Source organism: Canis lupus, chromosome 12, assembly GCF_048164855.1.
Source record: "Canis lupus baileyi chromosome 12, mCanLup2.hap1, whole genome shotgun sequence".
Classification (NCBI taxonomy): domain Eukaryota; kingdom Metazoa; phylum Chordata; class Mammalia; order Carnivora; family Canidae; genus Canis; species Canis lupus.
This window is the reverse complement of record NC_132849.1, coordinates 49,015,083-49,041,075: the sequence shown is the minus strand read 5'-3', so window position 1 is coordinate 49,041,075 and position 25,993 is coordinate 49,015,083.

Below are 25,993 nucleotides of genomic sequence, written 5' to 3'. Positions count from 1 at the left end.
TTCCCCATGAGCTCAACAGCGACTGACCTGCTTTATTCTGTGGCAAGTTATTTTATAGAACTGTACCCAATCTCATTGTCATTAGTGACTCTAGGAGACCATTTTTGCTGTGATGGAAAGCCTCTGCATTTATTCACTTGTTGATCAAATAAATATTTTTGAGCACATACCCATGCATCTGCGAACTTAATTCTCTTTTATTCCTAAAAGTAAATTTAACATACCAGTTGGCATTTGTTGGTTTTAGAACTAGGGAGAGTTCAGTTTTCTGAGACCTTACCGTATTTCACCCTATGATACCCTATGACATACACTACTGTGACATCATACTTCCTCTGTAATAGTATGTGTCATACCGTATTGTAGTTTGTTTAATTACCTGCCACCCCTAGTAGGCTGGAAACTGTGAGGGCAGTGATGGTATCTCCATTCTTCATTGCTATGTCCGCAAAGTTTACAAACATTTCTGGATATCTAGTAAGCACCCAACAAAAACTTACTAATTAAAAAAATACTTCATTGCCTTTTACTTTTTGATTAATTCCAGCAAAGTAAAGTAGAATTCTCCTGTGATACTCATCTCATTTTCCTTACCTCCCCAATATTTGGTTAGACTCCGTGTTAAGTCAGAGGATCAAGTTATATCCACTGAGAATGTATATTTGGCAACTACCCAGTATGAGAAGTGATTTTAGGAAACTAATTTTACTTCAAATGACAGTGAGACAGAAAACAAATATAACTTAGAAATGTGTTGTTTTGAGGTTCAGTAAATAACAGTCCAAAGGCTTTAATATTTTAGGGAAATAACACCATATCCGAGAAAGGTAGTCATTAATCAAATTTTGGAATAAAAGCCAAGTATTTTTTGCTCTTTTTCATTTTCATACTTTTCATTCAGATGGTAGTAGATTTGGTATGATGAGAAGAAATAAACATACAAAACAACAATTTTGTCCTAATAAATTCTTACCCCAACTTGTGGTTTATTTCAGAATGAAATCGTATCATCATCTTCCTGTGATATGTGGAAATGTATGGTCAAAACAGCAAACCTTGTCTTTAGCAAATTCTTGTGACTTCATGGAAACATGAACAATACAGTTTAGGCTGTTTTGTCTATAAATACTGACTAGTTTGAAGCAAAATATATGGCACATACATTTTAATGGGTGTTTGTTTTAATAATGATTGTTTGACATACATAGCTGAATTTAGGGAAATACTGAAAATTGTGGAACTTGAGAAAAAAAAAACTTTGAACCATATCCTACTTGTCTAATGATTATTAAAACTCTTCCTCTCTTTCTTTATGCACAAGGCACAAGGCACAAGGGATGCAAAGTTGAACAAATGGTTCCTGCCTTTAAAGACCACTGTCTCAGTGAGAGAGATACTAATGAAGCCAGAATTAGAGTGCCCTGTGCCCTGAGAGAGTTTTAGGCAGAATGTTGGGGGAGTATAGAGGAGAGAACTGGACTCTTTTAAGAGCTGACATCTGAGCTAAATCTTCAAAGCTGAATTGGAAGTCTTCAGATAGGGTGGGGCAGGATTTTTTAAGCAGACAGCAAAAAAACTTGCAGACATGAAGATATTAAAGAATTTGGTGTACTGAGGAATGTCCAAGAGTGTGTGATAGCTGGAAAGAAGGAGTGATGTGAAAATAAGAACAATGCAGTTTATAAGAGAGATGGAGGATGAGGTGACAGAGGTGGTTTGCCATGATTTGTGAAAAGGTCTATGTCCAGGTCAGGAATGAAGTGGGCAGATGATAAGAGAAAAGGGAGTATTGGGTGAACATCATATAGAGATAGCAATGCTAAGGAATTGCAGCAATTCTAATTCAGATAGAAAGACCCTTTATAATGCTGAAGTAGATTTTGTCAAGGACAAGGACTAGTGATCCTAATTAGGGGCCAGGAAAGGCTTTTTAGAGGGGTTGATATCTGAAGGATAAGTATGAGGAGCCACGGGAAGCCAGGAGGGAGGAAACTATTCCAGGAAGAGCGACCATCCTATAGAAAGAGATGAGTTAAGCAGAAGGGAGGGAAAGGAAGGAAGGGGAGGTGAAAGGAGAGAAGCAGAGTTACATTCTCAGAACTGAAAGTAGTTGAATGTGGCAGTAGGATGGAAGCAAAAGTTAGTGAAGGTAGTGAAGGGGAGTTAGAGGAGATGGCCTTTGGGATACAAACAGTGGCTAGAACAAGTAGGTCCTTGTAAGCAATCTCAGGATGGGGTAGCCTCTATAATATTAAAAGCAGGAAGGTGATATGATCAGGTTTGCAGTTAAGAAAGATTATTCTAGAGAGTCGATTGAAGAATCTATGGTTGAGCCAGAAGATTAACACGTTAGTTGTTTCAGTAGTATAGAAAAAGGTGATGGCAACTAAAACTGGGATACTTATTGACAAGAGAGTTGATATTTTTAAGAAAGGGACTAATGAAGACCATGGGGTTTAAACAATAGGCGTGTGCCCATGGAGAGCAAAGGATACTTGTCAAAGGACTAAAAGCTTCATTGGATCGAAGATTTGGTGTGGCAGTTGGGCGGAATTACTGTAGGAGAATGTAGTGATCGGAAGGTAATGGCTAATTTATTTTTATTTCAGAAGGTAGTGGTTCTTAGCAATAAAAAAAAAAAACTGCCCCTGATGTGGAGATGAGCAAGAGAAATGGAGGAGAAGGTGCCAGATGAGGAGGCCATGGATTGAGTGAGTACCTTGTTGGAAGGCCATCCCTCTGGGCTAGTAAAGAAGAGAGCTTGGGCCAGTGGCTAGTCTTACCATCTAAGTAAGACATGATATGGGATTGGGTAGATGGTGAGATGTAGAAAACCATCCACAAATAAAATGACACCAGTCTAGAAGGAGCAGAGGGCTTTTATAAAAAAACAAAAAAACAAAAACAAAAACAAAAAAAAACAAACACACACACACACACACACACACACACACACAAAACGGTTCAGAAATAGTCCAGAAATAACACTGAGCAGCTATCAGAGAATGCACAAGAATGATTAGTTTCAAACTGAGAGGGAAGTAGAAGTGATTGCTCAGGAAAAAAACACATTTTGGATAAAGCAAGAAGATGGATGGAGCAATGTTGAAAAGACCTAGGCTGTGCACATCTGGATTAGGGTGCTAGAGAGCACAGGTTTCCGGAAGCAAAGTGGGAACTGCAAACTTAACCAAAGTTAACCTGGATGGGATGCATGTGGATTTTGGTGGCTATGTTTTCCAAAACTGTTGGAAGGAGAAGGTTGTTCAAGCTTTTAGAGAGGATTAACTGTGCGTACTTTTATTAAATGTGAAAATAAGAAGCTACCAATTCCCCTAAGTGGACTAACTGGAATTTTGTAGTACTGCCACTTGGCCTTATTTCTGAATACTGCTCAAGGATGAAAACTCATAGGGCATCTCTGGAGATCTGTGTCCTGGGCACAAGTTGTTGACTGAAAGACCCTTCAAATTGATGTTTAATGATGAGATATCTAGAAAGAATGTTGCAGTAACCAGGAAAGCTCATCCTACAAAGATTTTTATTTCTAGATCTTTTTCCAAAGACTTCCTCAGCAAAGACACATTTTCTCCTTATGTGTATTAAAAGGAATAAGCTCTAACCTTGAGGGAAGACGGAATCAAAGATCTGACAACAACATTTTTCATAAATAATGAATAAAAAACATTAAAAACTTAATTGGGAAAAATGAAACATCAGTGTAATACTTGTGAAAATTGACTCATGGGGGTTCTGGTAGGTTCGCCTCACTGATGAGATGTCTGTATGAAATTCTTCTCCCATGGTACTCTCCAAACACTGCTTAGGTTTTCCTCTTCCCTCACCAATGGCTCCTTGTTTTCCTTCTCTAGTCCCTAAGTGAGTGTTCCTCAAATCTCAACTCTCAAGCTTGAGAATTCTTTCAAAAGTTTGTACTTCAGGCTTTTACTGTTTATTTCTAAGTCTATATAGTTCTTTCCTTTCTTTGGCTCAGACTCCAGACTTTTACTGGTAGGGGCATACAAACAGAACTCCTTTCTTGGAATGTACAATTACTGTCATCTCAGCAAACTAATTCTGATTCAATCTCAATTGATTATCTTTCTTTTCAATCTCCTACTCTCTCTCAGGGGCACCATTCCCATCCTGGACATTCAGGCCCCAAATCTTTGTTTATCTCAGACTATTATTAGGGTACCACCAATTCTTCCTTTGCAATCTCTTTTTGTATTTACCCTTTTCACTCCTTTTTTTTATTCCACCACCATGTGACTAGTCCTTAATATCCTACTCTCAAATCTATTCTGCTTACAAAGCCAGTCTTCTCAAAATAGTGATGGAATAGTGATTCCATGTATCTCTATTAAAAAGATACATGGAATATCCTCCCTATCCCTCCATGCTACCTCAGTCCTACATTCTAAGGCCAAACCCCGATTCCACATCCTCTAGGGAGCAGCAGTTTCCACTCAAAACTAAGGCCAAACCCTGATTCCACATCCTCTAGGGAGCAGCAGTTTCCACTCAAAACTCCCATCTCTTCCTTGAAGGGACCCAGCCTGTAAAAGTTGGTATTGGGAATGGCCCAGGAAAACAGGTGATAGATGGGATTTTTGATCACTGAACACCAAGATTCAATAAAGACACAGCCACTGTGCACAGACAGCTCTTGGCCAAAGGTATCATTGCACTTATTATAACTTTTGCTAGTGGTACGTGATATGGGAGACTGGTGTAAAGGAATGTACTAGCATGCATTATGTAACAGGCTTTTGAAACAAATGTGTGAGATGAGTCAATAGTCTCTATAAAGGGTGGTAGGATTGCATGGCTATTGATAAATGCCACTGATGCTTTGTAGAGAGATAATGAACAGCTGAAGGTAAATAAAAGCAATAGAAATCCAGGCATGAAAGCCAAAGGGTTTTTTGGGTTATGTACAAAGAAGTTTTCATTTTGAAACCAAGTACCATGTAAAGACTTAATAGTGATAATAGCTGAGTTTTAAAGACTATTAAGTGCACAGTCATAGCAGGTCTGATGTTAGAGTCCACATAGAACCAAATATACTTCTTGAGGAGGTGCCTAAGTCCCTAGGAAGAAAGAAATATCATGTAACACTATGACATACATGCCCAGTAAGTTGCCCAGTCCTCCAGGCAGTACTAAGGTCATTTACATGGGTAATTGTGCTCTGGAGATATGGGAATACTAAGATACTCCAAGTACTAGTTGGCATAGGATTTGAGAAGACATAACTAGAGACCCAAACCATATGGTCTTCCTATTAGAGTAGGGGCATATGGGGTCCTGCACAAAGTCTGGTGGGCAGTTCCTCGCCTCAAATGTGTAAGTGGGTTTGACATACTTGGCAGTTGGTGCAGCCACCATATTAGATCATTAGTCTGTGGGATCAAAGCTACTGTAGAGAAAATCTTCAAACTGTTCCTCACCCTTCTCCACCCCTGCAGCCAAGATGGTGAATCAAAACCAATATTATATTCTGAAAGGATGGTTGAGATTAATGTCATACTTATAGGATCTGAAGGATGCAGATGGTGATCTTTGTCATATTTCCATCTAATTCATGAGTTTTGTCTTCAAAAACTTGATGAAACTTGGAGAATGATGATAGATTACTGCAAATTCAACAAAGTAGTAGCCCTAATCGCAGCTGCCTTAGCAAATGTATTATCTTTGCTAGAGCAAATTAATATAGCCTCAGGTATAAGCTATGCATTGATTTGGTGACTAGCTCCTTTCATCACTACCACAAAGAAGGTTAAGAAACAGCTCACATTTACATCATATGGAATGGATAACTGCATGAATTTATAATTTTGCTCCAGGGCTGTACTAACTTTCCTGCTCTTTTTCATGGTATATAGACTGAAGAGCTCCAGATCAGTGCTGGGCCCAGTATAAATGAAATGTGAGTCATATATGTAATTCAAATTTTTTATTAATCACATTAAAAAAGTAAAAGGAAACTGGTAAATTAATTTAATATGTTTCATTTAACTCAATATTTCCAAAATGTTGTTTCAATACCTACTCGTTATAATAATTAGTGAGTTTCTTGGTATAAAGTCTTCTATACTTCTGATATGTTTTATATTTATAGGGTATCTCAGTTCACATGTCAAATTTTCACTGGATGTACTTGATCTCATAAAATTTAGTTAAAAAAGTAGATTTACATGCCCAAATTGTTCCTGACATACTTAAAATTTGACCAATAACTGAATTAACTGCCCAAAAGTATACTTTTCCTTCAATAGTTGCATCAACATTAACAAAACTGTTTTATCTTTTTTAAAGAATTGATTTGACTTTGGAGGAAATATCTATCAGTTTGAAAACTACAACTATTAAAATTAACTAAATTTATTAACTCTTTGTCAACCCCATATTACCAAAATTGAAGTAAAAACAGTAGTACATAAATTGAAAGCAACTCTAAATTTGTTAATATCAAAAAGTGTTCTTCAAATTTTTCTTATAGTTTTTTCAATAAATTTATATAACACTGCCAGTTACAATTGAAATTTCAATATTCATGTTGGAAAATGTAAAACTTGATTTATCAATTAAATTATTATTAATTTAATAATCATTATTATAGATACAAAAAACTTAAAGCCCAACATTAATTTGCACACAAGTGTGTCAAAAATAAACGTTTTCTTTCCTCAAGAGCTTTAAAGTTAGTCTATTCATATGGAGTGTGTTATCAGTGAGAAAATATAGAGTGTACTGCTGGGGGTTTTTTGCCTTTGATTATTGAATGTCAGCAAATACACCTTTTTGTTTCAGAGTTTATAGTAGATTGAAATAGGAGTTTGTAATTCTAGAAATCTTTTTACAATGCTTCCATGACTCAGTCAATGAGAACAAGATCATTTAATTAATTGTCTTCTATTTTTTCAAAAGTTTGATAAACTGGTGACGATTTTTGCACATGTGTATTGCATAATCTTAATGACTATATAAGTGGTGCTTTTCCTAGAGTTTGCTAGAAAACTAAACCCAAATATTTCCAATATGTATCATGTAGTGGGATAATCAATGAGAGAAATATCAATGTCTTGTTTTAAAATACCAAAAAACCGATTTTTACCTAACATAGTTGGAGCACCACCCATAGTTATAGAAACAAATTTTTCATATCTAGATAAAAATTTTCTTTGATGGATACAAAGCATTTAAAAATAGCTATTCCATGAATCTTGTTTTTTAGTTGCAAATTGATATTTGTTTATAAATTTGGAAGTCAAAATGAGACATAATATACTGAAGTATTAATTGGGCTTTGTCTTTTAACTTTGCATGGCTCATCTAAAGCTAATGAAAAGTACTTAAAATTTTTCCAAAAAAAATTTAAGAGATTATTTATTTGAGAATAGGAGAGAGCATAATCTGAGAAGGGGCAGACAGAAAGAATCTTCAAGCAGACTCTCTGCTGACTGTGGAGCCTGATGCGGGGCTCGATCTTTAGACCCACAAGATTTCCATCTGAGCTGAAAACAAGAGTAGGATATTTAACTGACTGAGCCACCTGGGTGCCCCTCAATTTTTCAAATTTTGAATCAACTGGTTTTGGTGTTGTTGGAAAAGTCTATCATTGTAGTGATAATTACTTGGTTGCTTCATTGAGGATCTTCCACATTTTATGAAATATCTTTTTTATTTTTTTCTTATTTTATAGCTTTCCATCACTGAAATAATTTTTTACCATTTCTACGTCTAAAAATCATTTTCTGTCTTGTAGAATCTGAGACATTTTATAGCTGGCCAACATTATAAACCCACATCCTGTTAAGAGTATTAGAAAATTTTTGTTGGATATTTAATTTAGATTCCAGGTAACTATTTAACTACTAACTTTTTCACTGTTGAGAGGAATCTTCTTATCAAGTTCACTATATATTTTTGGCTAAAAATGCCTCAATATTGCTGACTTAAATCTTTTCTTACACAACAAACAACTTTTTTTTGTTTTTCTTTGCAGTAACAAATTGCAATTGCCATTCATCATGAAATTTCTGATATATTTTCTTCTGGTCACTTTTTTTTTTTTGCCTTTGAAGTACTGGCTTTGCATTTTCACTCCATCTGCATCAGTAATATGCCTTCATTTTGCTTTTAAAAATTTATATTTCTTTAAGAAAATTAGTTTAATTATATTACAATTAAAACACTAATAAGCTACTTCAGTTACTAATAACATCTTAAATAGGTATCATTATACTGTGTATGGATTATAGAAAATATTAAAATAAACACAATATTACACTGATGCCTGGAAAAAGTCATTTATACTTAATTTGTTGACTTCCACTCAGTGATATGTTTCTGTGTAATGCTAGAAATGATGCATGACCCTGAAGAGCACTTTACAATACAATTACATTACTCCATGTAATTTTTAACATAACATGTAATCCTACCAAAACAATGAAGTTATGTCTAACAAAAAAGGCATTTTACACTGTTTCAATCTTTTTAAATACTATTTCAATCTTTAGGTTTAAATTTATTAAAATGAAAAATTCAGTTTCTCAGTTGCACTAAGCCACATTTCACATGGCAAATTGCTACATAATGGACAACACAGATTGAGATTTTTAGACATCTTGCAGACCATCATATTCATCTATGATATCAGTGACATTATGTTGATTGGACTGGATAAGGAAGATGTAGTTAGCACACTGGAAGCCTTGGTAGGATACATGTTCCAGGTGGTGAGAAAGACACGCTGCCATATTCATAAAATATTTAGGAGCCCAGGGCTCTGACGCATGGCATGGCATCCCTCCAAAAGGAAGAGATAAATTATTATATCCCAGGCTTTCTGTCTTGGAGAAGGGAGCACAATAATACCTGGTGGGACTCTTCAGTTCAATTGACAGAGTATTCTGTACAGAGAGATATTGCTCTGGCCCATATACTAGGTGATTGAAAAGACTGCCAGTGTTGAGAGGTTCTGCAACCCTGCCAGTGGGTCTTATGATCCAGTAGGCCCCATGGTGTTAGAGGTTTTGTTGGGAAAAGATGCCGTATGAGGTTTTCGACAAACTCCAGGCCCTCAGGATTCTGGAGTAAGGGCATGCTGTCTACAGTGGGGATTTATATGATTTAAAACAACAGCACATGGTTTGTTGCTGGGCTTTAGTCTAAAGAGAATACCTGACAATGGAATATACCAAATGACCACATGGCTGAAAGTATTTATTATTAGCTGAGTCCTGTACCCATGAAGTCAAAGGTTGGGTTGGCCCACTTTCCATTGCAAATGGAAGTGGTGCATCCTTGTTGAGCATGAACAGGATCAGGGGCACAAACTAGTACCGGAACAGGTTGCCCACACCCACATGACACCCACCACTGTTGGATTAATTACCCTCCCTCAGTGCATGCCTATGGCTATATGAGGATCCCATATAAACAGTTGAAGGAGGAACACGAAGACTTATATTGGTGTATAAATGGGTTAATCTGTTATGTGAGTATAAGCCAAAAATGGACAACTATACTACAGCCTCAGGGTAGCCTTGAAAGATAGCAGTGAGGGAAAAATCTTTTAATTGTAATAGTTTTGGATAATGCACTTGGCCATCCATTTTGTATGAAAAGAGAAATGACCCCAAGGTTTAATATGCATGGACACGTGGTGAGTAGCAAATGGAAACAGATTGAAACATCAGGAACAGAGAAGTCTGGGTTAATGACATGTGGATGGAGAAATAGGAGTTGTCATGCTGTGTGAACACAACGTGTGTTCATGTTAATTAATGTGTGGGAACGTTAATGCCAGAGAATATACACCAAAGAAGAGATGCTAAACAATCAAGTGGACAAAAGTACTCAGCCATTTGATGTTAGCCAGTGTCTCTCATCAGACACCTCAATGTTGGCATGATAAACACATGAATAGAATAGATACTGTGGCAGAGATGGAGGCTATATGTGGGTTTAACAGCATGAGTTCTGACTTATCAAGATATATTTATCTATAGCCACTATAAAGTCTCCAGTCTGCCAGTAATAGGGACTAGTGCTGAGTACCCAAATGAGTACCATTGCTTGAAAATATCAGGTGATCATTTATTGGCAATATGACAGCATTGGGCCTTTTTCATCCTGGAAGGCTAGAAGTTCACTTTTACTAGACTAGGTACATATAACCTGTGTCAGTGATGTGTCCTTCCTGTCTGTAGGGCCTCAGCCAGCACCACTATTCATAGGTTTATGTAGTCCTAGATCTTTTCTTTCTTCTTCTCTTTTAAAAAGATTTTATTTATTTGAAGGAGGGGGTTGGGAAGAGCATGGAGGGAGAGCACAGAGGGAAAGTGAGAGGGAGACTTCCCACTGAGCAGAGAGCCTGATATGGGACTTGATGCTTAACCCACTGGGCTATCTAGGTCCCCAGTCCTAGATCCAATAACATAGGATCTAATGAGAGGGGGTGTAGATTGCTACATTACCAGACTTAAAAGGGGTTCAGACGGCTAGAGAACAGGAGAAGGAGTTGGCAAACACCAGTTGGTAGATGAAATTGGAGAGGCTGTCAAGGTGTATATAAATCGTGGAAAGCCTTTGTGAGCCAAGCTAGGGAGTCTGGGCCATATGGATGTGGGTAATCAGCAAAGGGTTTTAAAAGGCAAGTGACATGATCAGATTTTCCATGAGCTCCTTATTATCTTGGGCTTTACTTACCTTATTTGTTGAGAAGAGGAGGAATGTGAAGTTCTGAACTAAATTACAGTCTCAAGTGCCAGGTCTCTGTCCTATTTATCATAGAAGAAAGCTCTCTCATTTTTATAATGAGACAATTGGCAAGATTATATTTTTTTCAAGTAACAAAAACATACAAATGGAGTAGGGGAGGATCTTTGCCTGCTCCTATTTGTAAAAACTAAGAACGGAATATAGAAATGCTCAAAGAGCATGTTTGAATACATCTCTTTGTAAAACATGACAGAAAGGAGTGATTATTTAAATTGGACAGGACTTTGCATTCCTGGCTCCTTGGTGGCAGTGCCTTTTGTCTGAACTCTTCTTACTACAAAAATGTCACAAAGGATAAAAAATGAGTCCAATAAGTTTTATTCAATTTCAGAGTCTATTATATATTCTGTTTTACACAAAGCATATAATTTTAAATTTCATAGATAGGCACACCGAACATACACTTGGTAGATATACAGCTGTTTGTATGGGTGAAATTGAAACCCTCTAGGGAGGGTACATTAATAATTCCTTACTTGTAAGACAGAACAGCCATCTCATGTTCCAAACAAAGCCTAGCCAGCCAAAAGTGATTCATGGTCATTTATATAAACTGATTACCAATCACCAGATCTTAAAGCCATGGCAACCTTTATTTTTCAATCTTATAAACAATAAAGCTCTCTTTTGTTAAACTTATGAGGGAACTCTTTCCCACGGAGGAGTTAGTAAGTGCAAAAGCTAATTTCCCACATCTGACAGCAGGAATGAAAGCTGACAAATACATATATGATAAATATATATTTCAGTAGAAAGAAAATATTAGTGTGTATATATTTATATAAAGTTTTCTTTTTCTGAGCTGATCCAATGGGGAAAAAGTCCAGAACTGACTCCTTTGTTTTAGTGCTCCAAAGGCACTTTTTTTTTCCTGATAGGACAATATTAAAATATTCAGTTCATTAATCCTAAAAAAATCCATATTCATATTTAGTTTAAGTGATTCTTCTGAACAAGATATTAAAAAGGTAGTTTCTGTATTTAATAGTGAGAAACAAGAGATTGTAATAATTCTTGATTTGTAGCTTAATCTCAGTGCTTGGTAATGACATTAGACAAATCATTCATCAAGTTTTGATCATCCAGGAGTTCCAAGGTACCAGGTAGGACTAGCATGACTCTGTGACTAATGGCTCCTGCTGGGGCCCCTTTTCCCTCTTTCAATGGTTGAGTGGCAGACCAAGTAGATAAGAGAAAGCATCAAGGTCATTTCTTTGCTTAGCCGTCATTTGTTCTGTTACTGTCTGTTCTGTGTATTAGTAAGACGGTAACTTCTTCAAGGTCAGTTTGAAAGCCCAGAAATATGTTCACCCATCATGTAGTCGAAAGTACTGGTAAAGGCATGTGAAATCCAATAGTCGGTTAGGAGGTAGGCAGAGGGTAGAGAGATGGAGGAGCATAGGCAAATCTCTGTTTACTTTCCATTATGTACATAATTGGTTTTACATTTGGAAGAGTTCCTTAAAACATTTCAGTGCAGAGTAAGCCAAAGAAATTTATGAAAAAAAATTATTTCAAATTCAGATAATTATTTTGGGCCATCTTTGAGGGTGATATAGCCAGAGCTGAGCAAGAATTGAAATCTTATTGATTTGTTGAAGTCTGTTGGTATCTTTGGTCTCCATATGATAACTAAGCAATTGTGGATTTCAGGCCATTTAGATTCTCCTGCTCAAACTCTTGAGTCCTGCTTTGGAGTCCTGGCCTTGAACTTAGACCTTCCCGAGTCTTACAACTTTCACGATTGGATCTTCATTAAAGGTGTTAGTTAACTCCATGTCCAGTATCTGTGGTCTCCTACTTTGTTATATCTCTTCCTTATCCTTTGTCCAAGCTTTGCCCATTGACATGATCCTGAATTGGGCTTGAGCCTCCTTTACTTCTGTAATAGGATTTGAGTAACTCTTACTGCAAATCTTGACTGGTTGCATAATCAATGGTACCTTGACTACCTTAGTCAAACTGGCTCCTGCCTTCTTGTCTGCTTGCTTGAGCATTTTATGGTTAAAATTGAGGTTTAGTTGTGGGGGCAAAGGTAGTTCAAAAATTCTAGTCCAGTCTGGCCACAAGAACAATCTTTAGTTCTTATTCTGCATCAAATACATAATCCCTCTTGGGTCTGTTCTAAGCTGTGCAAGCAGATAATTTCTGGTTTTTCAATGGCATTTTTAATAGTTGCCTTCTGGAATTCAGCTCTCAAGGGATTTTTTTTTTTGATAAGAGCTATGTAATCATGATGGAATCTCTTATTAAAAGGACTTTCCTTTTCCAAAGCTTGAAAAAAGTCTGTTTCTCTCTTCTCAAATTATCAGGCTATCTATCAATAATTGAAGGTGAGATCGAAACTATGACCTTGGCAGGTAGTGCAGGAGATTTGCTAAAGTTGTTCAATAGTGTGAGCTATTTTTTCGATTATGTGTTTTTGGACTGTATTAAAAGTAAACTTCTTTTCTCACTCTTTAGGAATCTGTGAACAGGTTCATTTATTCAACAAACATTTCACTTATTCAACAAACAATAATACCATGAAAATAGAGGAAGAGAGCAAATTGAGGCAGTTTCCAGCTGCCCTTTCATACTGAATGTCCTTGGGCACATTACCCAAGAGGGGTCCATCCTTGGCCCAGTTACCATAGTGCCTCACAGTTCTGAGCGTGGTTTCAAGTTTAGCCCATGATAAATGATGAACCAGGCTTCCTGCATACAAACCTTCATCTGAATCACCTGAAAAGTGTACGAAAATGCAGATTCCAGTTTTCAAGCCAGATATACAGTCAGTAACTAAATGAAAGGACTTGGAGGGAACTTGTTAAAACACAGACTCCAAAGCAAGGAAATACTTACAAGGCTGAGTCTCTTGCTACTACCAAACTACCACTAATAGTGCTGATAATAACAAAAAAACAGCTATACAGCACTTACTAAATATTAGTCTAAGCATTTAACATACATTAATTACACATATTCATATGATCCCTGCAACTACCCTATGAGGTAGACACTAGTGTTATCTCTCATTTTATAGATAAGGAAATAGAGACTCTGAGAGTTTAAAAAAATTGTCCAAAGTCACACTATTGAGTTAGAAAGACAGGATTCTGGTCATAACTTCTGATGCAGCCTGCCAGTAATCCTCTATAAAGGTGATTCACAAGAAACAAAAGGACAATTTGTCTTCTTGCCACCAGTCTCTGAGCTCCTCAGGCCCCTGCTCCTCTTTTTTCAAATGCCTGCCTCTTCCTGAGTATCTGCATACTGCACTGGGTCCCTGTGGCTGCTGGATGCTTGTTCCCTTGTCTGTTTCTCTGCATCTCCCACTATGGTCTCTTCACAGCCTGCTGCTCAATTGCTTCTTTAACCTCAGGGAGGAGGTTAAAGGTTCTATATGCCACTGGAATGTGGATCAGGAAGGGAGGAAGAGTTGACATAATTCATACAAAATGGATTTTTTAAAAAAAACTACATCCAGTTTCCTCAGCCTATAGTACCTGGAAGCACTCTGAGACATCATTTCAGGCCCTCTTAGATGGTATCATCTTTCTAGAAGGTGCTGCACCTGGCACATAGTAGGAACTTACTGAATACTCATGGAAAATTGATGTTTTCACATATTATATATGATTTCCTGTGTGGGAGAATGAAGCTAATCCTAGGTCTTTCCTAATCCAGGCTACAGACAGCTTTCTGCTTGTTTTTAAAGATTGTGTTTGGTTTGATCTAGGTATCTAGAATATCAATCTACAGCCATAGTATCAAGCCACTATATAGCAGTATTATTATGACAGTATCTAAAGGGAGAATACTGGCTGTACCAGAAAAAAAAAAAAAAGTTTGTCTGGTCTCTGTGTCTGAAGTGTGAGGAATTAATTCAGTCTAGTAACTTGAAGAAACAAAGCAAAGCACAATAACAACAAAAAACCCCACAAAAAACAAACCATGATTTGTGTTCTTCAAGGGGGAGAGCATCTCTCTACTGAGCTAAGTTCAACTTCACCATTGTGTGCAGTTGGCTCCTATTGTAGGGTAGGACCACTCTGTCTAGAGGCACAACTGTCTGTGATGGGAGTAACCCTCTGAGCCATACAAATTGTCTCTGGTATCTTTTGGAGAGCTCTACTACCTCTCTAAAAATGCAGGTAAGATGTTCTTCTAGTCTCTGGGATTGGGGTGCCTAGAATGCTTGGATGAGGAAAGAAAAGAGCACCAAGAAGTGACAGATGACAACCAGATTGTAGAAGAGAGATGAGAGCCATCAGATATAAAAACCAAGCAGAGCAGCAGTCTGGAGCTACTTATTACATAAACAAATAGTTTGAAACCTTTTAATCTTCCTCCCACATTGTATCAGGATCATATATAAAAATATACTAATATACATAATTGAATAAAATATGCAATTTGATGAATATAAATTGTTGAAGAAAAGCTGGATTACTTTAGAGGTGGAAGTAAGAGTGCCATGCATTGTGGAAAGTTTTCCATTCAAAATAGATACAAAATGGAGGTACAGTTTTACTTTATGATGTCATACTTATCTGGAATGCTGCATTCCTAGAAAGTATCAACTAAGAATTAAGTGAATTTAACATCTATTGGTTATCTATTCTGTGTCAGGCTTGAGGAGACACTAAGACATAGTATCTGTCCTCGTGGTGCCCACAGTTTTCAGTGGGTTACTTCAATGAGAATCATTTGCGTATCACAGAAGGGGGTATTGATGGTTTCTTTCAGAACTTGGATGGGCCTTTTAGTGACTCTTGCCTTGCTTTTCTTTTCTTTTTTTATAAATTTATTTTTTATTGGTGTTCCATTTGCCAACATATAGAATAACACCCAGTGCTCATCCCGTCAAGTACCCACCTCAGTGCCTGTCACCCAGTCACCCCCACCCCCCGCCCACCTCCCCTTCCACCACCCCTAGTTCGCTTCCCAGAGTTAGGAGTCTTTCATGTTCTGTCTCCCTTTCTGATATTTCCCACTTATTTTGCCTTGCTTTTCACTCAAAGGATATATTGCTGTGTTGCCCAGGCCATTGTATCATGACTTGATCCTCAGAACTATAAAAATGAAGTCCACTCTGGGATCCAAGGAAGGGTATCAACATCATCCCCAATCTAGTTAAAAAGGTTACTTTAAGGGGATCCCTGGGTGGCGCAGCAGTTTAGCACCTGCCTTTGGCCCAGGGCACGATCCTGGAGACCCGGGATTGAATCCCACGTCGGGCTCCCTGCATGGAGCCTGCTTCTCCCTCTGCCTGTGTCTCTGCCTCTCTCTCTCTCTCTCTGTGTGTGTGTGACTATCATAAATAAATAAAAATTAAAAAAAAAAAAAGGTTACTTTAAGAGCATTGTCCTCCAGGTTCCACATCCTTTCATGAATCTCCAAGAACAATCTTTACCTACTATGGGCAGCATGTGGGTGTAGGGATGGCCTGCCTCTCAGTCACGCCTCTAAAGCTACAGGCTTTCAGTGAGACACTCTATTTTGGGATCTCAGTTTCCCTGTATGAAAAACAAGAAGGCTGCACTCACACCCTCAGTTAGGGTTCTTCCTGGGTAGGCTTTCTGATCAAGCTATTTCCTCTTGCTCTGTTGTTGTAGTCCAGAGCAGGGTGTGCTTCACTGACATCTGGAATAAGCCCAATGAGGCAATAAATACATAGCACAAATTTCTTTATATGGTAATAGGGTGGACCCTTGCTTGCTGAAGCTCCTGCACATACAACATTCTCAACTTAAAATACTGTAAAAGACAGTGGCTCCCTAGTTCTGCGTCTCTGATTCTATGGTTCCTATATTCTGTGCTGTAGAGTGGTGAGGATCAAAAGGAGGCACTGAGGAGTCCTATCCATTATCACAGTTTTGAGCTACAGTATGCCCTTCGTCCTGTTTTTTTTTTTTTTTTTTTTTTGGTTGCTTGACAGTCCTTTGGAAGATTTCTTAGCCAAGATACAGCTGATATTCTTGCCATGTCTTTGAACTTGCCTTTGTGTTCTCCCATAGGTCAGATAGATGCTAACTGAACTGAAAAATTAGAGTTCATTAGAGATTTTATTAATTCATAACCATTCCTTCAAAACAAAGAAATTAAAAAAAAAGAAATTACCGAATGAAAAGTTACTAATTTATTTAATTCCTATTTGCTCAAGCTGAATATCGTAGGTACCCTGAAGTCTTCCCTCTACCCTGGGTATCTAATATCTAATCAGTAAGCCTACTTATGCTTCTCTAGAATATTCTTCCTCTACCCCCTAATTTAGGACTGTATTACAGCTTATCTTGACTACTGCAATATCCTCCTATATTGCTACCATGCCTCATCTTTCAACATCCCCAAATCCCAGTCATCATACCTGTATTTCGGCATTAGCTTCATAAATCTTAAGCCCTGGTAATCATTTTCCTCTATTCAAAAACATCAATGTTTCCTGTTGATCCAGCTTAAGTCCAGATTAAAGTCCACGTTCCTCAGTCTCACAGCAGGGCCCTCCTGTGTTCTCCAGTTCTTCAGACTCATCCTGATGCATTCCAACACAAAACTAAGCCCCATCTTTACTAATTTCTTCAGGGAACCATCAGAGAACTTTAATTCCCTTACATTATGCACATGCCTTAAACCTCCCACTATAGTGGAAACTCTTTAGGGGTAATATTCCCTATATTCTCCAGGGACACTGGGTTTTCCTCACAGTTGCTAGCCTAGAGTATAACAGACTGCTTTGCAGTAAATGTTTGTAGGACCCATCAGCGAGGGTACCCCACAAAGCCATTGCCATTTCTATCTTCAGCTCTTCTCTCACATATTGCTCTGCTTGGGATGCTTTCTTACGTTCGCTTTAAAATGTTTGCTAATTTTGGTAAGTTAATTTTCATCTAAGATTTCATATTCATTAGCAGAAAACTCTTCATAATCTCATCTTATTAATGTTTGTGGCATCTGTAATTAATTCCCCCTTTTCTTTTCTAATATTGTTTGTTCATATGTTCTGTACCTTTTATCTTGATCAATCTTGTTTGTTAATTTTATTACTCTTTGCTAGGAACCAACTTTTGGCTTTTGTTTTATCCTGTCTATTGTATGTTGGTTTTATATTTTATTAATTTCTCTTAGCTTTATTATTTCCCCCTTCTACTTTCTTTGGGTTTGATTTGCTGTTCCCTCTCTCTCCTTTTTTTAACTTTCTAAAACAAATGCTCAGCCCAAGAATTTTCAACCTTTTTTCTTTTTGTAATCATTTGAGATTATACCTTTTTCTGTCAGTGCTGTATTAATTGCATTTTACTCTATAGAGGATTGTTATATAGCATTATTGTTTAGCTCTAGATATTTTCTAATTTATAATATGATTTTTTTGATGTATGAGTGATTTAGGAATGTGTTTTTAAATTTCCACACATGTGAAGTTTTTCCTAGTGATCTTTTAGTTACTATTTCATACCTAATTGCTTTGTGCTCAGAGAAAGTGTGATACCAAATTGTTAAAATATATTAAGACTTCATGGCCAATGTATTGTTGATGGTTGAAGACTTTCTTGTCTTTAATTATTGGGTGGAATGTCTATAAACACCAATTAAGTTATACAGTTAATAGTATGATCTTAATCAGTATTCTTGATTTTGTTTTCTTCTGCATGGGCTAACAGTTACCAAGATAGTGATCTTAAAAAAAAAATCTTCCATTAACATAATAGTTTGCCTGGTTTTCTCTATAACATTTTTTACTTTAAAAATTTTATGGATATGTTACTAAATACATGCACATTAAGAAAGATTACAACTTTCTGATAAATTGAACCTTTTAACATTATTCGGTGACTCTCTTTTTTCCTTTCTCTAGTGATGGTAGTTATGGTTTTCCCAAGAGTCAATTTCATCTGATATTGCGAATTGTGATAGCTTTCTTTGTTAATATTTACTTGGTATATCTTTCCATTTTTTTCCCTCTCATTCTATTTGTATCCTTTGTCTTAGATGTATCTCATAAAAAACATAGGGCTGGATTTATTTTTATCATCTTCAGTCTTTATCTTTTGACTAGAGCAGTTCATGCATCAATACTTGTCATGATTACTGATACACATATACAATATGTTTATTTCTCTCTCTATATATATGTACAATATATTTTGTGTTTTCTAATTATAATATCTTATTTTTCTATTTATTTTTTGTGTTTAATATTTCCTTTTTTTTTTTTTACTTGTGAGTATATTATTTTATCTTAGTAATTCTACACTCTATTTTTAGTGATTACTGTGATATTTTGATCTTTATCTTCAATGGTGACTTTATAAGTCATTTTCTTTATCCTTCTTCTATAGGTTTTTGGTTGTTGTTAAGAGCTTTGAGATATAATTTGCATATCATATAATTTGCCCATTTAAAGTATATAATTCAATGATTTTTAGTATATTCACAGAGTTGTGCAACCATCGCCAATACCTGATTTTAGATATTTTCTCACTTCCTTTAAAAAACAAAAAACCAAAGAAATTCCCATTAGTATTCACTCTCCATTTTTTACCCACCCTCCCCAGCTCCTGACAATAATTAATCTATTGTCTGCCTCTATGGATTTGCCTATTCTGGACATTTCATATAAATGGATTATACAATATGTTGTCTTTTGTGACCAGCTTCTTTCACTTAGCATAATGCTCTCAAGATTCATCAGTGTTATAGCATATATCAGTACTTCCTTCCTTTTTTTTTTTTAAGATTTTATTTATTTATTCATAGAGACACAGCTAGAGAGAGACAGGCAGAGACACAGGCAGAGGGAGAAGCAGGCACCATGCAGGGAGCCTGATGTGGGACTCAATCCCGGGTCTCCAGAATCATGCCCTGGGCTGCAGGCGGCACCAAACCGCTGTGCCACCAGGCCTGCCCAGTACTTCCTTTCTTTTTATGGCTAAATAATTTTTCATTGTATTGATATATCTGACATTTATGTTTACCAGGTTTGGTAAATGCTTTTAAAGCTAAAATTGGTTTCTGTGATCATTTTATATCTGAAGGTTCTTTACTCACTTATTCTGTAGTTTGAAATTATTTAGTTTCCTGACTAATCATGTTAAATCAAGAGGTTAAATTATTAAAATCAGACTGTTTAGATGTTTGTTGCAGATAGTTCAATCTGTGTGCTATATTGCTGGACAAATTAACCATTCAAAGGCCATTCTTTTCTATGCTTTCCACTCTTCCATCTGTCCTTTTCTGCCGGATCAAACCCTCTTCTTTAGAAGATTTTTTTCTGATCTACAAGCTTACTGAGGTCTTACTTGCCTCAAATTCCTTAAACCCCTTTTTAGGTTCAATTCATATGCCTCCTGACACAGATAGCTTTGTCTTCAGTTATTGTTCACTATGATGGGAATCTCTTGGTGGGCTTGTTGTGGGTACCTTGGTTTTTCTGTCTCTAGGTAGGCAGTCTTACCATAGCATGGGACAGATTGTAGGTATTCAAGAACTACCTGTAGAATAAATGAATGAACAGAGTCAAAAGTTGCTATTTTTCTTCTCTGACAATTGACATTTCTGAGTGAAATTTCATGTCTGAAGCTCTGGGTGCCTGGATAAAGCAAACTAGGATTCAGGTGCCAATACACTGCTTGTGGCACCTTTTCTGGGTCTGGCTCCTTCACCTCAGGGATATGGGAGGGGGCCAAAGTACAAGATCTCATTATTTACAGCCTCCCCAGGGCATGTGAGAGGATGTGGAACAAATCATCTTCCCTGGTCTGCCTCCACTGATGCCTCCTGAGGGTTGGGAAGCATTTGTTGCAGTTTTGATTTCACAAATTCAGAGAAGGTTTAGATATGCATCTGTCTTAAGCTCCTTATTGTCTTCTGCATATGAAGTGGCAAAACCAAGGTCTCAGTGGAGCATATTCAAAAGGAAGATCAAGAGAGGAATTTGGATCTGATCTGATTAAACCCTAATCTCCTTATTACCACATTGGTAGGAAAGTGCTGACCAGTACCAGTGGTAGGGCACTTTTCATAGAGCGGCTTATGTGGTTTGCTCGGGAGGAAGAACACAGTGACCCAGGAGACCTTTTACTGGTCTCACAGGCCCTTCCCTGAATTTGTGAATCTTAACTCCAGCTGGGGACGGAGAGCACTGAGGTTGAACATATGGGGCTGCGGCTACTACTGCTGCAGGCTAATGAGAAATCAGCATTCCCAGGTAAAAAGGACTTGGGAGGGACCAGACCTAGGCAGCTTAGGGGAGTTTAGAAAGGGATGAGGGAGGCAATGAAGAATCATCACTGTGGAACTTTCAGCTGCTTCATAATATCAGCACATTACCCTTATTCTTTCTTCCTGAAATAGCAGCTGGTTCATCAGGGGTGTCTAATCTTGACACAGGTTAGAAATGTATATCTCTTTTTTAAAAAGATGGAATAAGTGGGGAAAAATGAAAATACAGCGTTACAGCCTAGCAATATGAGGGGAGGATTTCACATAAACCAAATCTAATTTATAGTTGGCAGTTGCAAAGGGTTGCGGAGCCTTACACATAATAGAGGCTTAATGGGTATTTGTTGAATTTAATGATTTGAATCATTTGCAGCAAAACAAATTCCACTTTGTCTGAATTGCTCAGATAGGTTTCCTCCTCGCTCCATTTAGCGCAGCAGGCAGGTAAGATTTTCCTTGTGCATTTGAACCACAGGATGAGGGACCCTGGCCCATTCATATACTGTGCCTTAAGCTATAGAGGCATGTGACAGTTGTACTGAAATAGACCTTGGCCTGTGTCCTGGCTTTCTAATTTACCTATCAGGAAAAATACAGAACTTGTCGGTGAGATATAACTCTTATGATGAAACAACACAGTATCTGGCACAATGTAGCCCTCAATAAATGTTTGTTACAAAGATGAGTTGTGATTTCTCCTTAAGACAGTGTTGGGCAAAAATCATTGATTCGGCCTGAGGTGCACCACTAACATATCCATGTCTTCTGAGAAAACTTTGAAAAAGCCTTATAGCCTAAAAGTCCTATGATGACATCCGAGATGGATTTGAATTAATTATGGGAAGGCATGTATCTGAATCAAATGGAGCTGGTGATTTTACCATTGGAAGGACCAATGGCACACCTGTAGCCTAGAAGTAAGGTTAGGAGAGACACATGATAAGGAAGACTGTGCCAAATGGAAAATCCATAGCAAACTGCTTTCTAAAGGACTAAGAATGTGTTATTTCTCCTGATTAGTGCCTCTTCTTCTCCATCTGCCCAGAGCATACAAATCCCAATTTTATTATATGGTTTAGTCCTCGGATCAGACCAAGGGAGGGGCTCTGTAACCAGCATAGTTAGAGGAAGGGATCATATCAGAGAGAAGGACTTCAGGCTAGAGTTTTCTGATGTTAAATGAGAATGGAAGTGGGGGTTCAGGAGGCAGCATTTTTCCCCCAAGCTCTGCAGGTAAATTTAATATATAGTTAGGGTTAGAATCCACCATTTCAGATTTTTCAGGAATATGTTTTTCTTTAGATGGGAGGTAGAAGCATATCATTTTGCAGTCCAGTATCTACCCTAGAAAAATGATAATCAAAGCAGTGTTTCTCAAAGTCTTGTTAAAAACAGATAAAAAAAAATACGGATAATGGGGCACCGGAGGTAGAAGCATATCATTTTGCAGTCCAGTATCTACCCTAGAAAAATGATAATCAAAGCAGTGTTTCTCAAAGTCTTGTTAAAAACAGATAAAAAAAAATACAGATAATGGGGCACCTGGGTGGCTCAGCTGACTAAGCATCTGCCTGGCTAAACATCTGCCTTTGGCTTAGGTCATGATCCCAGGACCCTGGATCCAGCCCCACATGGGGCTCCCTGCTAAGTGTGGAGTCTGCTAATACCTCTCCCTCTCTCCCTTCTCTCCACTTGTGTTCTCTCTCTCTCTCATATAAATAAATAAAATCTTTAAAAAAAAATACAGATAATGCACCCTCACCCAAGACATGCCAAATCCAAATCTCTGGGAAGGTGAGGCTGTTGGATCTTGGGAATCTGCATTTTTCACAACTCCCTGGCTGTCTTTTATGTTCACTTAAGTCTGAAAATAAATGTTAGTTGATTGCAACTCTACCTACATATTAGAATTACCTGGAGAGCTTTGAAAAACAAACAAACAAACAAACAAACAAACAAACAAACAAAACCACAGCTTAAACGCCTCCTCCTGGAGATTTTCATTTAATTGGTCCGGCAGAGGTCCCAGAGATCAGCAACTTTAAAAGCTCCCCAATGAATCCAATGTACTGCTAGGATTAAGAACCACTGAACTAGAGGCTGTGTATGTTAATAAACCAGTAAGCTTAAAATGTGAAAGGTAAATTCCCACAGCAACAATGTGGACGAATAATTCATTCCTTTTGTTTATTGATTACATAAATTTTGAATCCTGAGATTCTTAAGCAAATGAGACAAATGTAGAACAATAGGCTATTCTGTGAACCTATAGCAAACAGATCTTTACTAGCATACCCAAGGATCAAATGCTGGATGCATTTCCTTTAATATTTTTTTATAATAAATTTGTTTTTCATTGGTGTTCAATTTGCCAACATACAGAGTAACACCCAGTGCTCATCCCGTCAAGTGCCCCCCTCAGTGCCTGCCAACCAGTCACTCCCACTCCCCGCCCCCCTCCCCTTCCACCACCCCTAGTTCATTTCCCAGAGTACTTTTTTTTTTTTAAGATTTATTTATTTACTTATTTATGATAGACATAGAGAGAGAGAGAGAGGGAGAGAGAGAGAGAGAGGCAGAGACACAGGCAGAGGGAGAAGCAGGCTCCATGCCGGGAGCCCGACATGGGACTTGATCCCGGGACTTCAGGATTGTGCCCTGGGCCAAAGGCAGGCGCTAAACTGCTGAGCCACTCAGGGATCCCCTAATACTTATTTTTTTTTAAAGATTTTATTTATTTATTTGAGAGACAATGAGCCAGGGTGGGGCAGGGGCAGAAGGAGAGGGAGAAGCAAGCTCCCCCCTGAACAGGGAACCCTGACATGGGGCTGGATCCCAGGACCCTGACATCATGACCCGGAGTCAAAAGCAGACAGGATGCTTAACTGACTGAGCCACCTAGGCACCTCCAGTGCATTTCCTTCGAAACAAGAACATGACAAGCATGTCCACTATTATTAAAATTTTGTTTTGAAGGTTTTAACTAATGGAATAGCACAAGACAAAACAATAGAGGCAGAACTAGTGAAACAGATTAGCAATATTACATTTTCTGATGATTCAGGCTTTGCCTAATAAACCTAATGTATAACTATTAGTTGTTAAGATATAAGCAAAAATTTAAAAAAAACCTAATGTATAACTATTAGTTGTTAAGATATAAGCCTAATAAACCTAATGTATAACTATTAGTTGTTAAGATATAAGCAAAAATTTAAAAAACACTACCTTTCCCATATTTTAACATTAACTAAGAAAAATAATAGAAGATGATGACAGTCACATTAGTAATTAAAAGAAATCTTAATAAGAAATCGGAATATAAGGAAACCACAAAACAAATGAGCAACGTAAGAGAGATCTTGTATAAATGGAGTCACCTGATTCATAGGAAAGGACAACTGTAATGATGTCAGTTTTCAGCAAATTAATTTGTAATTTTACTGTAGTTACAAAAAAGTTAGGATTTGTTTAAAAGAATGGATAAGATTATTTTAAAGTCTCCTTAACAGAATGAGTAAGAAAGATTATTTAATAAAAAATGGGAAAATGACAAACATATCTTACTTTGTATAAAAACATACAAAACTGAAAAATGCAAAGATACTTCTTGCAAGAAAAAAAAGGCATTGAGTGGAACAAATTTTTAAAAATTGTAAAACCTCCCTAGAATGTAGATTCATGATATGATATTGATAATATTTCAGATCCCTAGGGAAAATTAATTATTCAACAATTAGAACAATTGATTAGTCTTTGGAAAAATACCAATGTTAAATTTCTATGTCATGAAATATAAGATTAATTCCGTTTCAGTTAAATGAAATGTCCTCTTACAAATAAAAAATATGAGTCCCTCAGTAAAATGTGTACAGTTAACAAACCACTAATAAATGAAGTGAAAATGACCAATAAGAACGTGAAAATGTTTGACTTTACTAATAATCTTACAAAAATTAAAAAGACTTTATTTTTTGTTTCTTTACTTTTCAAAGAGAAAAATTATGGTGAGGTTGTGGTAAATTGGACTCTCTACTGCTGAGGTTGTGAATTGGTATCATCATTTCTCTAAAGCAAGTTGGAAATGTGTACTGAGAGTCTTAAGACTATGCATTCTTAAAATGTCCAGAACTTTTTTTTTTTTAAGATTTTATTCATCCATTCATGAAAGACAGAGAAAGAGAGAGAGAGAGAGAGAGAGAGAGGCAGAGACACAGGCAGAGGGAGAAGCAGACTCCATGCAGGGAGCCTGACAGGGGACTTGATCCCAGGTCTCCAGGATCATAACCCGGGCTGAAGGCAGGCACCAAACCACTGAGCCACCCAGGCTGCCCCAGAACCTTTCAATAAGTAATTTCACTTCTAGGACTTTTTCTTGAGGACATAATCAGAGATTTGGTAATGATTATAGTATGAGTATGTTCGGCTGTAGAGCATTGTTTTTATAGTGAAAACCAGAAGCAACATAAATACCCATATTAGGGAATGGCTTCACTAAATTTTGGTTTAGCCATATACTGTAAAACCTTAACAAACTATCTTTTTGAAGAAAAATGACATAGGGCAAGTGTATGCTGTTGGTAAAAGATAGAAAAGACCACTAAAGTAATTAATATATATTGGGGAGAAAAAGTTTAAACCCAACTCATACCCTCCAGCAGAATGATGAATACAATAGTCAAACCTGGGCATCTTTTATTCAGTATATATTAGCAGATAGGTTATGTTCATTATGGGAGTAAGTCTTGCTTTTGTCCTGCCAGAATTATAATAGCACTTTTTATCTTTGGCTGATCTCCTTTTTCTCCTCATAGAAGTAGGGAGAGTTGAGAAAGTGTGCAGTGTAAAGAGGCAGGGGCTACGGTCACAAGGGCAAATCTCTCTTCCTCTCTTAGTCCTTTCCTTGGGTGCTGCTGGAAGAGGGCATTGGGTCCTTTTTTCTTCTATTACAGTGGTAAGAGGCAAGGTCTCAACTTGAGTTTAGGGGAAACAGAGA